This window comes from Chaetura pelagica, unplaced genomic scaffold (genome assembly GCF_000747805.2).
Source record: "Chaetura pelagica isolate M959 unplaced genomic scaffold, ChaPel_1.0 scaffold78, whole genome shotgun sequence".
Classification (NCBI taxonomy): Eukaryota; Metazoa; Chordata; class Aves; order Apodiformes; family Apodidae; genus Chaetura; species Chaetura pelagica.
Genome location: NW_009954492.1, coordinates 872,940 through 886,998, shown reverse-complemented (window position 1 = coordinate 886,998; position 14,059 = coordinate 872,940).

Below are 14,059 nucleotides of genomic sequence, written 5' to 3'. Positions count from 1 at the left end.
TTTATGTATGGTGAGACAAAATGCTGCCAGACTCAAGAAAAGGACTGTATGTCCTCTATCACCTAAGAAGTGCAATAATGCCCTAAAAATATGCTGCTATGAAACGGAATTTATACCAGCAAATAAGGAAAGCTGATCTGTTCACTTACTGGGTAAAGTGACATCAGTATGACATCAGCAGCAACCAATCACAGTGCTCCATATGTATCTGGTGTTCCTGCACTGTTTCATATTTATGGATAAACACTAGGAGGGTGTTAACCCTAAGCTGTGTTTTTCTTCCCCATCATATTCTAAATAAAGCAGCTGGTTCCATTCAGCATCAGACCTGACAAAAATATACATATATATAAAAAAAATCCAACAAATAGCAGCCTCTCATCTCAGCATGTTCTCTGACAAATCCCAAAACAATATGTGGAAAAGGGGGGAGAGCAGCTGGTGCTACGTGTCACTGCTTCCTGAAAACCTGTAGGCAGCCCAGAGCTTCAGCTCTGCTCTTCCTTGGCTAGAAGATGAAGAAACAAGAGAAAAAAAGCATGTAGGGTCAAACATTGGGTCAAGGCTTTTGTTGTCACTCAAAAAAAAAAAAAAAAGGCAACTGTTATTTCTGTCTAAGGCATTTTAAACTGTCTGAATAAGTACTATTCCCTTTCCTCCAACATCAGCATCTCTTCTGACATCACCTTTTTGGGGGAAGAGCTTTTTTAAGGCAAGAAGTGAAGCCTGTTGCTCACTGGCGTGACAGTCCCAGGCAGGAGCAGCACAAACAGTTTGGGCAGACCAGGAAAGACTGTGGCTCTCTCCACACCAGCACCCAGCCAAGACCAGCTGGTCTTGGGGGCAGAGCAATGGGTGGGCAACCTGCACATCTGTAATAATTGCCAGAGACTGTATATGCCCCATCTGGACATTGCTGAAGGTTGGGCCTTTGGCAGCTTGCTGCTCTGGCAAAGCATAGCAGGGGTGTTGTGCAGGTTTTTCCTCACCAATCAGCAGTAGTATTCTTTCCAAAAGAAAAATCTGTGAAGCTTCTCGTGGCACCAAGCAAAACTAAAACTAACCTGCCACCATCCTTGCCCATAAACACACTTTAGCCCATGAACTGACCACCCTAAGGCATGGGTGTGTATGAACACGCATAGAAAAATACACACATAACTAGGGATACACAAGCCTGGTTACAAATGCCTTTTTCAGCTTTCAAACCTTCACTGCAAGAGCAGAATTTTTGATGCCACAACCTTGGCTGGAAGCAAACTTGGGGCCAAGTTCAGCACACTGGCTTTGAAGTGAAATGGCACCTTTGAGACTGATGTCCCATTCTTACCAACAGACTTCACAAATTTTCAAAAGAAAAAAGAACTTGAAGCATACGATTTTTGCTCGTGCAAAACCCATGTATAAGCATTCTGATTATGTTATGCACCACCTTATAATTAACATGGCTCAAAGGAGCAGAGGGTATGATATAAATATAAACCTAATGAGCTGACTTTAAAGGCAGAATATATAATGAAAAACAGTTTTTATTGGCCAGTACTGTGTCCCAGTGCCACTTAATCAAACCCAGCTCATTTTACTTGTACTATATTGCTCAAAGCTAATGCCTGGTGAGGTGGCCCTGCCATTTAACTACTTAAGAGAAGGCTCCAGGAGACCTCATAGCAGCCTTCCAGTACCTGAAGGGGCTACAGGAAAGATGGGGAGGAACTGTTTACAAGGGTGTGTAGCAATAAGACAAAGGATAATGGTTTTAAGCTGGAAGAGGGAAGACTTAGATTAGATGTTAGGAATACATTCTTCAATCTGAGGGTGGTGAGACACTGGAACAGGTTGCCCAGGGAGGTTGTGGATGCCCGTCCCTGGAGGTGTTTAAGGCCAGGTTGGGTGGTGTTTTGAGCAGCCTGGTCTAGTGGAAGGTGTCCCTGCCCATGCAGCGAGGTTGGAACTAGTTGGTCTTAGAGGTTCCTTAAAACTCTAGCCATAGGTTCATTGCATGTAAAGAAGGGATTTTTTTTCTAAAGGCACACTGAATTAAAGTATACGCCTGCTTTCTGTCATGGGCTCTACTTTCAAAGGGCATACCTACTTTCTTAGAAGTCACCAGCTCATTCCCAGGGCGATGCATTAGCGACAAGGTCCACTTGTACAGGGAGAAGCTAAGCCTGAACAATTACGTTGATTTATGAGATCAATTAGAGGTAGTAATCCAGAGATAGTATTTTCACCACACTCACAGCACTACCCCATCTATTCTTGCTCTCAGCATCTAAAAATCTAAAACCAAACCATGGAAATGCAAAAGCTGTTCTGGCACTGGCCACTGTTCTTCATATTTTATACTACCTTATAAATGTTGGTGCATAAAATCTCATAATATCCCTCACATGCAATCTACCATTATGTCCTAATCCAGAATTTTCTTATGGTTAAGTGATTTGCAAACAGCACTATCTAAAAGGTGAATAGCAACAACACATAGCTGTAACTCTTAAAAGGGAACAGGAAGGTAACACCTTAGAACAAGGAGAAAGAAATAAACATGCTTCTCATTCCTTGCATTACTGATCAGAACAACTTCCACAAGAAAGCCAGAGTCTTGCACTCATCCCTCCAACTTATGTCTCCTGCACAACTTTCAAAGCATTTACAAACCTCAAATACATCCAGTAAGTTAAGACCAAAACATTTGGACTATCATTATCTAATAGTGAAAGAAACTGAACAACTAGCTGAAACACAGGACTTTTAGCTAATACAATCAATACAGCCATTCTACAAGCTAACTCCCAATAAAGAGGGCATGGTCTTCCTGACCAGAGGGAGGGAGGGAGGGAGGGAGGGAGGTGAAAAAGGGAGGGGGATGGGGGCGGGGGTTTTGGTTCTACTTTTTTTTTCAGAGTGAATGAGAATGAGCTCTACTGTTCTCAGAACCTGTGGGAACCTGCAAAATATGGAAGCAGTGATGTAGCTTATGCATTCAAACTTCATTGCAAAGACCTTTACTTTCCACACTTCATATTCTTTACTCCAACAGAAAATTGATGGTTAATATTTGGTGCATCAGAGTTTTACAGAAAGGCTCTTCAGTCTTTGGATGACCAGAAAACTTTTATAATATGCTAAATATAGACATTATAGACCAGTGACCTGGGCAGAATAATTAGAAGACCAAAACCTCAGGAAGGGTCCAAATTTAAGTGAGGAAATCTGTAACAGCTGTACTTCAACTGCACAATAACAAACTTTTTCAATTACAAAGACCCTTTTTGTGCATTTTGCCATTTCCTGAACAAGCTTTCAGAAGAAACAGGAAGCCTGGCCATAAGGCTGGGCAGTTCCTCTGACACTGGAAAAAATGAAGAATCACAGTCATTATTTTAAGTTACACTACCAGAGCAGAACCCCAGTTCTTTTATTTATAATTATTTTAATCATGTCTATAAACTTTTCTTGAAAATGCCTCTGATTTAAATCACATGGTAAAATAACATTTTGCTGACAATTCTGCTTTCTCTCCCTCTTCCATGTACACACAGCCCAAAGATGCCAATACAGCAAGAGAGGAGTGATCATCCCTTCAAGTGTTTGCTGTGTTGGAGAAGAAGGGCACTGCATGAGAGGAGTTCTGGGTTATACCATAAACACCACTGTAAAACAGAAAGCAGTATGAAAGGTAGGAAAGCTCTTCTGATTCTTACAAAAACATGGCTGAGGGCATTTAAAATCATAAAGAAATCTTCTCATCCTTTTACCCAATCATTTTCTACTATTTGGAGGCCAATCTGAGGGCCTGTGATACAGTATCAGCATTCAGAGACAGGGGGAAAAATGAGCAATTTATCCAGCTGTTTATTCATAACTGCTCCCTGAAGGACAGCTACTGCACAAGTGCTGGCAAGCCCCCCAGGAGGGATGCCAGCAGCCAGAAGCTCTCCACCACGCCAAAGCTCAGTACCACACAAGTGCTCTGGCACCAATTCTGGCAGAAACTGCTGACACATAGACACACTCCTCATGTGGCCTCGCACCAGGTTGAGTGCACAGCAGCCCAATCAGGTACCCAGAAGTCAACAGTGTTACTGGGCAGTGGTTCCAGAGGAGGAAGGAAGCCTCTGGTGATTCCCTCCAGGTTCAGAGGGGGAGGGGCAGATGCACTGAAGCTCCCCTGCCACCGCTGACTCACCAGCCCACTGGCTCACCCCACTTTCAGCCCAATGGCAGTGGAATAAGTGACTTGATGGCTGGCCCTGCTGGTTTGCTGTGATCAGCACTCACACAGCTGGCTTCTGATGATGAAGTACTGTGTTTTATCCTATAGGCCCCTTTCCACAAAAAACAAAGAAGTCGTGACAAACCATTGACAGATACACCTCTAATGCAGTTCATTCTCTTAAGCAAAAGTCATCTTCAAAAGACTCAAAACATGAATTTGCTGTTATATGTAAGTTACCAGAATTCAGTCCTATAAGGGGAAACTGGCAATTCTGCTGGCCTGTTTATTTCCCTGTTCCTATTTAAACCAGTTTTTTTATTAAAAGCAACAGTTACCTATGTGGGTGTCAAATATGTGACACACTGACTTCCCAGATTAAGCATTATTTAATTAATCTTTAAAGGCAAATTACTGGGACAGATCAAACATCTGCTCTCATTACTAAATAATTTTCAATCTTTCCTTCCACACATCTTTTCTGTTTGCATTTTTTACTTCACATGTGGCATCAGAGTTGGTGAGATATGCAAGATGAGCTGCACAAATACAGGCTTACTCAAGAACAGCTACACAGCTAACTCTGAAACACTGCAACTTGATTTGTGCCATCTGCTTTTAGGAGGAAAGGGTTATTTTCCCATCAAGGCTTCCCTGCAAGGCCAACAAGTAAAGGTGCCAATTAATACCAACTGCTCCAGCAGCAGGCTGCATGGATAGATACTTGCCCTCGGGCAATCAGACAGGAGAAATTTGCCCCACATCAGGTGGTTGCTGGGTGACCTAAATTACCTCATTAAGAACAGGATCCTGCTTGTCTCTACTTTATCTGCCCAGAAATGAGGCATCTCCCCAGTGATGACATATAAGCAAGGCAGTCAGTCTGGAACAGGTCACCAGCTGAAAACACCTCTGGAGGGAGAGCAGACTGAGCCCCCACACCTGCAGGTTGCCCAGGGAAGCCCCATCCTGCGTGGTCTGACTGCAGTAGGTTTGAAGCTTTCAGCTTCCTGCACCCAAGAGCCTGGAGTATTCAGTCTCTTGATTTCTATACCATGTTCTTTTCTTTTCCTTAAGGCCTATGATGCTCTAGATCCAGGCGTCTTGAAGTAAAACAAATTTAAGGCATTTATTTTGCAGCAGTAGAGTTGTGTAATAAATGGACTGACTACTGAAATCCATTCCAAGAGATATTGTGAAAGTGTTATCAAGAAAGTGTTTTGTTTTCTTAATTTTATTTTTTTTTTACTGGTCCATTCAATCTTCGGTTCCAAAATACCTAAACTGTAAGTCCACACTGAAGACTAACATATGAAGTAAGTAAACTAAGCAGGTTTTAGATTGCAATAATGCTGCCTTTCTAATCATTAGACTAATGGTCTTCATTGCGTTCCTTTAGCTTAAAAAGCTATTGGGGTGGGAGGGTGGAAATTTTGCTCCAGGCTTAGTCCTTGTATGCCAAGTTTCAGTCGGCAGTGAATTTTAATGGCAGAATTATAAACCCTTGAAAGCAAAAATTTAAAATGGAAATGTTGACACAGAAACAAGCTATAGCTAGCAGCACAGGTGACACTAATATATTGATTCTCCCCTGTTAACCTGTTCCTAGGAGCTTGAGATTTTCTGCATTTAGAAGCCCAACAAAAAGGCTTTCAATAATAGTATTCGCTCAGGCTGGAAGTCGAAGGCTTTATGTATGTACAGCCTTTGTCAAGAACCTGAAGCACCTGATCAGTAGGATGCCTCAGGTTCAGGACTTTTATTGTTTGGGTGATGTTTTGGGGTTTGTTTTGCTTTTTTAAGCAAGTTGACGATTTGGGAAAAGTACAGGACCTAACCAAGGGACATGTGCAGGAAAGAAGAATGAGAGATTGAAGAGTGTAAGAAATAGCAAGATAGAAGAAACATGAAAAATGGATTTTAAGAGAGAAAGGAATTTTAGCTCTGAGCAGGAGGTGGAAAAGAAAATCCATGTTCATGGGAAGGAAAAGTGCACAAGAGAACAAGAGCACAGAGAAAGCAGAGCAAACAAAACCAAAGTACTGGAAAAGGAAGAAAGTATTTTTCATACAAACCTAAACACAAATTCATTGCTTAGACAAAAAGGAGAGGACAGGTAGCATAAAGAGCAGAGAATCTGACTCAAAAGCCTGCTACTGCTGTTTGTTTTGCGGGGTGGTTTTTTTACTGTATCCTTCTCTGTACATTCAATTGTGCTCTGTTTCTCTGGCAGAAGTCCAAAAATTCTGTCAATGCCAGGAAAGGGGTGACCAAAACATTTAGCACTTTCAGCTGAAGTCAAACAGCTGCTTGTTTTGGGGTAAGTCCTGATAATTAATGAACAACTTTTTTCATCTGTCTGTCTCAATTACAAGAAAACATTACTTGTATTTCAGACTCTGTTATAATAAATACCACCACCATGCAAAAGGACTATTTAAATGCTGCTAGGGTGGCTTTCAAAGCAAGATGGAGATATCCACAAATAATAAAAATACTCTGTATGCATAATTTTCTGAACATATGCTCACAAAAAGCACAGCATATGAAACTGAAGCTCCAGATCCTTACAGGTAAGCATAATATTTTAAGCACTGTAGGAAGGGGACACAGGGGAGGTTTGTTTTTAATAAACAGCATATGAACAGAAGAATAACACATACATAGAAATCAGGAAAAGAGAAAGTGTAAGTGATGTGTAGGAATTCAGACTGATCTGGAGGCACAGCTGCAAAAGCCAGCACAAGGCAGGCTCCATCTGCAGAATTATGAGGCTGTGAATGCTTCAAGAAGCCAAAACTGGATCCTGAGGTTCTCCTGGATGTTCTGCATTCCCAACTACTTTTATACATCACTCGGAACTGTGAAAGCCCATACTTCAAGCAGAACCCTTTCTCTTGCCATAAATTTGGTTAATGAGGCATTATTTTAAGAAAAAAGCCCCTTCCCTCCCATCCTCCCCAACCACTGCATTCTCTTTAAAAATATGTTATTCTGAAGTTAATAGCTCTGACTCTCTGCCAGGCCAAACAGTCATAAGCAGCAGTAATTCTTGAGCAGCTCTTGAAGCTCAGCCTTAAATACCAGTGGAGTCCTGCATGCTGAGCAATCCCTCCTAGTTAGGCTTATCCCATGCTCTCCCCATCACCCTTCTGCTTCAAAGCAAAGTGTTGCAGGGTAGAGGGTCAGGCACTAAGTATGTAAACCCTGAACTAAGTTTTCAGGCAATGCTGTTGAATGACTGTGCTATTTCCTCTTAAAAACGAAAACACTGGTGAATTTTGACTGTACTGGACATAAATATTAGATGACAGGAAAATTATCTTATTTGATATCTGGAAAAATAAATGGCATGCAGGTTTATGCTGGTGTGCTACTGTAACATTTGGCACAATCTCATTGGAAGGATTGTGTCATGCTGATGGATTAATGAGCTCAGAGAAATGAACAGATAAATACAGAATAAGCAAGCGACCTGCACTGACAGAGTTACTGCAAGTAAAGACTGCATGTTTCACCTGTGTTTGTCAGCACTCAGCAGACTCAACATATGACAAAATGCAAATGGAAAAAAGCCAGAGTATAACTTTACAGGCAGAGAGAATAATTTTATAAAAATTATGCTTCATCCCACCAATTGAACAGGTTTCGTATATGAGAGAGAACAAAAGTGATTCCCAAAATACAAGGAAAAAACAACTAAACCACAACCTAAAGAATGTTATAAAGGAAAGAGAAATCCTCTTTTTCCCTTCTTTCAGTTCCTTAAACAAGATATTTTTGACTTAGCAGCACTTTAAATCACTTCAGATTATTGATTCAACCTATCAAGTTGTGACAACACAGATTCTCTCTTTCATAAGAAACTTAAAAGAAAACACTTTAAGATTCTTATGTAAATTTAACAAGATAATTATTGTCTAACACTTTGCCTATGCAAATAAAAAGCACTGGATTAAACAGAGTATTAAATGCTGGTTCTCATGTGATGCTTTATGTCTGTGACCCATTTCTGAATTGTGTTAACTGACCAATAATAACAACCAATTCTTAAATCAAATAAGGAATTGCAAAGTTGAAAAAACTTTCTAAACTAGTCAACAAAACCAGGAGAGCAGACTGAAGTTCTTCTGTCTACACTACAAAACTGGAGCAGACTATCAAAGCTCAAGATTTTCTATTAAGAAATAAAAAATAAAAAAGGAAAATTTCAGAAAGAATGAGAGAGAATATTTCAACTCTACATCTTTTTCTAACCAAGGACAACAAATCCCAAACCCATAAATCTCACAGTCAGTTCATTAAATGTGAAAAGCATGGATTGCTTCTTACTTCAGTCACACCTGTTTGCTCATCCTTAAATCTAAATTTTCTAGGATGCTTTGCAAATAAGCATTAGAAGTAGCATGAAGAAACCCTACTCGTAAAGTACTGGCATTTCAATGACTTTCAAAACATGCAGTGCAGATGAGGTTGGTTTATCCTAAAAGAAGAAAATGCAAGTAATAAGTTTCAAAACACTGTATTCCTGTGAGGGGATGCTGTAAGGCAGTCTCAGCTGAACCAAGGCAGTACCAATGCAGAGGACTGTGGTGGTTATTCCCTGCACAATGCTCGTCCTCATGCCTTGTGACTATTTGCTCAGCAGTGGGCTACGTTAGCCTGAATAGAATCACAGAATGGTTCGGGTTGCAAGGGACCTTAAACATCATCTAGCTCCAACCCCCTGCATGGGAAGGGACACCTCCCACTAGATCATGTTGCTCAAAGCCCCATCCAACCTGGTCTTCAAGACCTCCAGGGAGGGGTCATACACAACCTCCCTGGGCAACCTGTTCCAGCATCTCACCAGCCTCATAGGAAAGAAAATTTTCCTCATGTCCAGCCTGAATCTCCCCTCTTTAAGCTTCAAACCATTGTCTCTTGTCCTCTCACTACACACCCATGTAAAAAGCCCTACCCCAGCTTTCTTGTAGGTCCCCTTCAGATATTGGAAAGCTGCTACAAGGTCACCATGGAGCCTCCTCTTCTCTTCCCAACTTCCTCAGCCTGTCTTCATAGGGGAGGTGCTCCAGCCCTCTGAACATCTTTGTGGCTCTCCTCTGGTCACACTCAAAGCAGAAGTCTGCTTTGAACACAAAAACCCTGGTTTGGGTTTGCTGTGCTGAACTGTGAGCTAGTATTATGAAGAAGTTTCACAGGGGGGTTTCCAGCTGAAAAGAAAACCTCCCCATCAACAAGCTATTCTCAGCTTAGGTAGCCACAGCAACTTCTTTTTCACTAACAGAAAATCCTGATAGTTGAGAAATGAAAAATTCAGGCAAGATTGTCTCAGTTCTTGGGTACTTGGCAATTATTCCAACACATTGTTCCACAATGCTGTTACTATGATAAGAGATAGTGATTTTAAAATAAATATACAGAACAGTCAATATCAATATCAACACAGCTGATAATCATTGTGAAGTTATTTGTTCTCTTACTAAAAAAGCCTTATGTTTGCAGGGTGTGCATACAGCAAGTACAATGCAAGAATAGGTAAAGCAAGGTAAAGACAAGACACCACCACAATGAAACCTCTGAGCCTGAGAACATTTAAGTGGCTTTTAATGTTAAATATTTTGATATTGCAACAGATTATCCCATAGTTTTACATCACACTTCCATTGCCATGGCAGATCACTCTTTCAGTGAAATGGGGGGAGGAGGGAGTAGAAAGAGGATTGCCTGTGACATCTTGTTTTTAAGTTCTAAGGCTTCTAAAATGAGAAGGATGCAGAAAATTAATAGTGAATGATATTATAGAAAAACGTTTAGCACATCATCCAGTGATGTCCTATATTTGGCAACTGAAAGATTAGGCTTCTTTGGACTGGGTCTGTGGTTTTGCTTCATGCTCAAATTCACCCTTATCACTTTCTTCCTACTCTTAACAGATACATCATGGGACAAAAGACACATCAAGGGGCAGCACTGCCACATGCTCAGGATTTTATCAGAAGTGTTCTGGTATTTAGGGGGGGTTTCTTATGTACTTAATTTAAACACCAAACTCAGCAATCACATGAAGTAATTACATGAGTAATGACAAAAACCAAGACCCTGCTAAAAGCACATACTGTCTTGCTGTGAGTAGGATCTTAGACTAAGCTGTTTGTGAAGAGTTGATCACCCCTGTGTGCAGAAGAAAATGCAGTGAAGTTTAAGAGAGCTTGTAGAGTTTGGCAATATGCACTATCTTAAAATAAGGTGGGAAAGGCATTACCTGATCACTTGATAACATTCTGTAAAATTGTATGTTATTACTACCATCTGCTCCTGGGTTTGAGGGGGGCAGCTTGGATTTTATTTTTTGCTAGCTTTCAATTTCAGTTAGTGTCCCAGCTTTCACAGACTAGTCAATTAAAATGACATTATAAGTATTTTTTCACTAGAAAATACTATATATTACTCCCTCCAAATTAAGTCACATTATATGAACTGCAGTCTCCTCCTACTACTGATACTATAATTTTTATTTAAAAGGCTTTCCAGTTTTTCTGGCCCAATTTAATTATTTAAGTAAGTAAACTAATTAAGACCCAAGATTCTGTTACCCAGACACATTGTTTCTAACTCCTGTTACTGTTGTTCTGATACACAGAGGTTCTATTTTTAAATGTATTACCTTATTAATTGGTGTACTTGTTTACATGAGGACTAAAACAGAGGCTTACTGGGCAGCAGTTCCTAGTTGCCCTTCCTCTGCCCGTTTGAGTGGGAGGACAACAGATGACCTTTTCTTCTTGCTCCTCTTGCCCAACTCACTGTTTATTTCACAACTCAATACAGCGGCCAGTAGTTTTTCAAATTCATTCAGATAATATTCCCAAATCTTTCAGATCTAGATCATTTGAACCTGCTGAATTATACAGCAGCTCTAGTTTTTCAAATGGCATTCTTAAAACCCTTTCTATGAGCAGTCAGGTTTGCAAGACTAGCTGGACCTTGCACTCTTATCAGGAGTATTTTGAACTCGCTCTTTACCGGCACATGACTCCCACAGACATTGAGCAGTACAGAATAAGGGAACTAACACATGCTTGCACACACAAGGTCCCTTTCTTAGTCAGAAAAGGCTAATTAGAGAAAAAACACAGGCTAGCTCAAGCATGTTTTCTCATTTACAAGCAGAGAGCTTTCCTACAGTTGAGAAGTACTACTCTCCAGTCTTATTGTGTGCACCTCAGAAAAACAAACAAGACTACAGAAAAGATACCAGGTTTTGATGACTGCATATTCACAGCTTATTGTACAATAAAGCACTTCCATTAAAATCAAAAGAGTGCTGGTTTTGCTGGTAAGTGATCCACCACCACCAGTTGCACATATCTGAAGAGCACACAGTTCTGGCCTTGCCACAGACTAACAAGCAGCTCAAAAGGGAAGTTTTTAATTATCCCATTCCAAGCACAGCATTCCTACTGGAAGGATATTGCAATCCACAGATTAACCATGAATTAAACTTATATTAAAAAACAATATCCTTCATTTTACATCCTAAATTAAAACAGATGTAATTAAAGCCTTTGAAAGGAATTTTGGCTAGTGTTCCGTTTGTATCTACAGCTAAAGCAGACACTCTCTCCAACATTTGTGCCAAATTTGACTAATTCTTCTGCTCTGTGTTTTAATCACTGTATGTGCTTTCCTGTTGCAGTTAAGAATATCCATTACACACTTGAACAGCCAATGCTGTGAGAAAGTGTGCTTTTTTTTAAAGCTTAGTGGTGTTTCAAATCATTATGTGATACTGGCAAAGCTCTACAGCTCGCAGATGCTTCTGCTATATACTGCTATAGATAGTCTGTACACACACACATTCCCCTGACCTGCATCTGACCTTGGCTGCAGCAACACACATCACATCCAGAGCAATCTAACAGATGTAAAAGAAGATACACAGCATCCATTTCAAGCCAATGTTACGCTTAAATACCACTGCACTTCTCCTTGCTATGGCACCTATGTTAAAGCCAACTTCAATAAACATTTTCTTTTCAAAAAGGCTGATTTGTTTGGAGTTACATTCCTGTCATCCCCATCCCTCCTGTACAAACACACAAAAAGCAATCCTGCCAAGGACTCAGTTCATGCAGCATAGCCCTGTACCAGCATCCCCAGAGAAACCCAGCCTCCTAATTTATGGGGTGAATTTCAGAGACTTGATAACAGTTATTCTTTAAGTTCAAGAATCCATGTCAGACAACAGGGTTTGGAGATCACCCCTTCTAGCACCAGTTTTAAGTTTCCAATCCACTTGTAAAGTTAAACAGGGGGAATTTCATGAGCAAAAAAAAATAATAATAAAAAAATGTAAGCTGCTGCAATACAGTCCTTGCTTTGCTTGGCTTAACTGCTGAGTTACCTCTCCAGGCAGCCAGATGCAAACTGTTAGTGGAACTAGAGTTTTAGATAATTGCATTTGGTGAGATCATTCTGCAAAAACTGCAAAAGAGAGCTTTGCTCTCTTCCCTGGCTTTGTAGACCAAACCACACTTTCAAATGTATGTATCACATACTGTAGGTATGTGTGTACGTAGACATTGTCTATGTGTAACACCAAAGGATCAGTAAGCAAGTTCCCCTTTAATTAAACCATTAATTTCTAGACCAACTGCTTCAGTCAGTCTAAATTTCAAGAAAAAGGGAACAGCTGCAAGCAGGAGAAGGCCATCACAGCTGTCTTAAAACTTAAATTATGTGGGAGGATCTGCAGATAAAAAAGTGAAGTATATTTAAAATAGCAATTTCTGGGTATTGAAAGTTTGAGACATTTTAAATAATAATAAAACGTACACTTTTTCCATAGCTACTGGTCAGCCTCCTCTCAGTAGTAGAAAAACATCAGAACTCGTTGCAGAGAAATCAGCAGAACTGTTTGTTAAACCTCTGTAGATTTGAAAAAGTAGAATTTGATCAAAAACTCTTTTCTAAGAGGAAAATATGCCTTTGCATGTTAGTGGGTGAAAATAAGACCTATATATATAAAATGTTCATGTCCATTTTACTATAAATTACATGGGAAATATTATATTCACTTAAATAAGACTCAAAAAAGCCTGTTCGTGATAATGTGAATTACTTTATTATTACCTTAATGCAGAGAATATCCAAAGGACTTGTTTTATTCCTGTGAAAGTGTTTGAAGCCAGGTTGTATGGGGCTTTAAGCAACCTGGTCTAGTGAAGGACATCCCTGCTCATGGCAGGGAGATTGGACTAGATGAACTTTCAAGTTCCTTTCCAAACCAAACCATTCTATGAATAAACAGAATGAATCATCTTTGGACTCGGAGTACATATTCTTTCTTATTAACAGTCTATTTTAAAAATGACAAGAGTATTTTACGCCATTTTGGGTGGATTATTCAGTAAGAACTGACAAATCAGGGAATGCAAAGGGTTAACCAGAATGTGAAAGCTATTCAAAGCAAGTCTGAAATTATCAGACATTTCACTAATAGACAAGTCACACATGATCTGCCCACACTACGCTTTACCATAAATGCTTGCAGTTCCACTGCAGAGACTCAGACACATCTAGGTCCAGATCCCTGCTCAGAGCTTAAAATCAAGGGAATTCCCAGCCTCACGCCAGCACAGTGGGAAAGACCTGCACCCACAAGTACAGAAAATGGCTTCAAATATAGGACAAGGAGCTTGGCCTTTTTTCTTATGGTGGCAAAAATTCACAGTGTTTATCTGTACTGAAATTCATTATTTGCCAATAAAAAGCAATTGAGCTGGGCAGCAGTCTCCTCCAAACAAACAAAAGCATATGTGTTATGTTTTGTACTCCTTT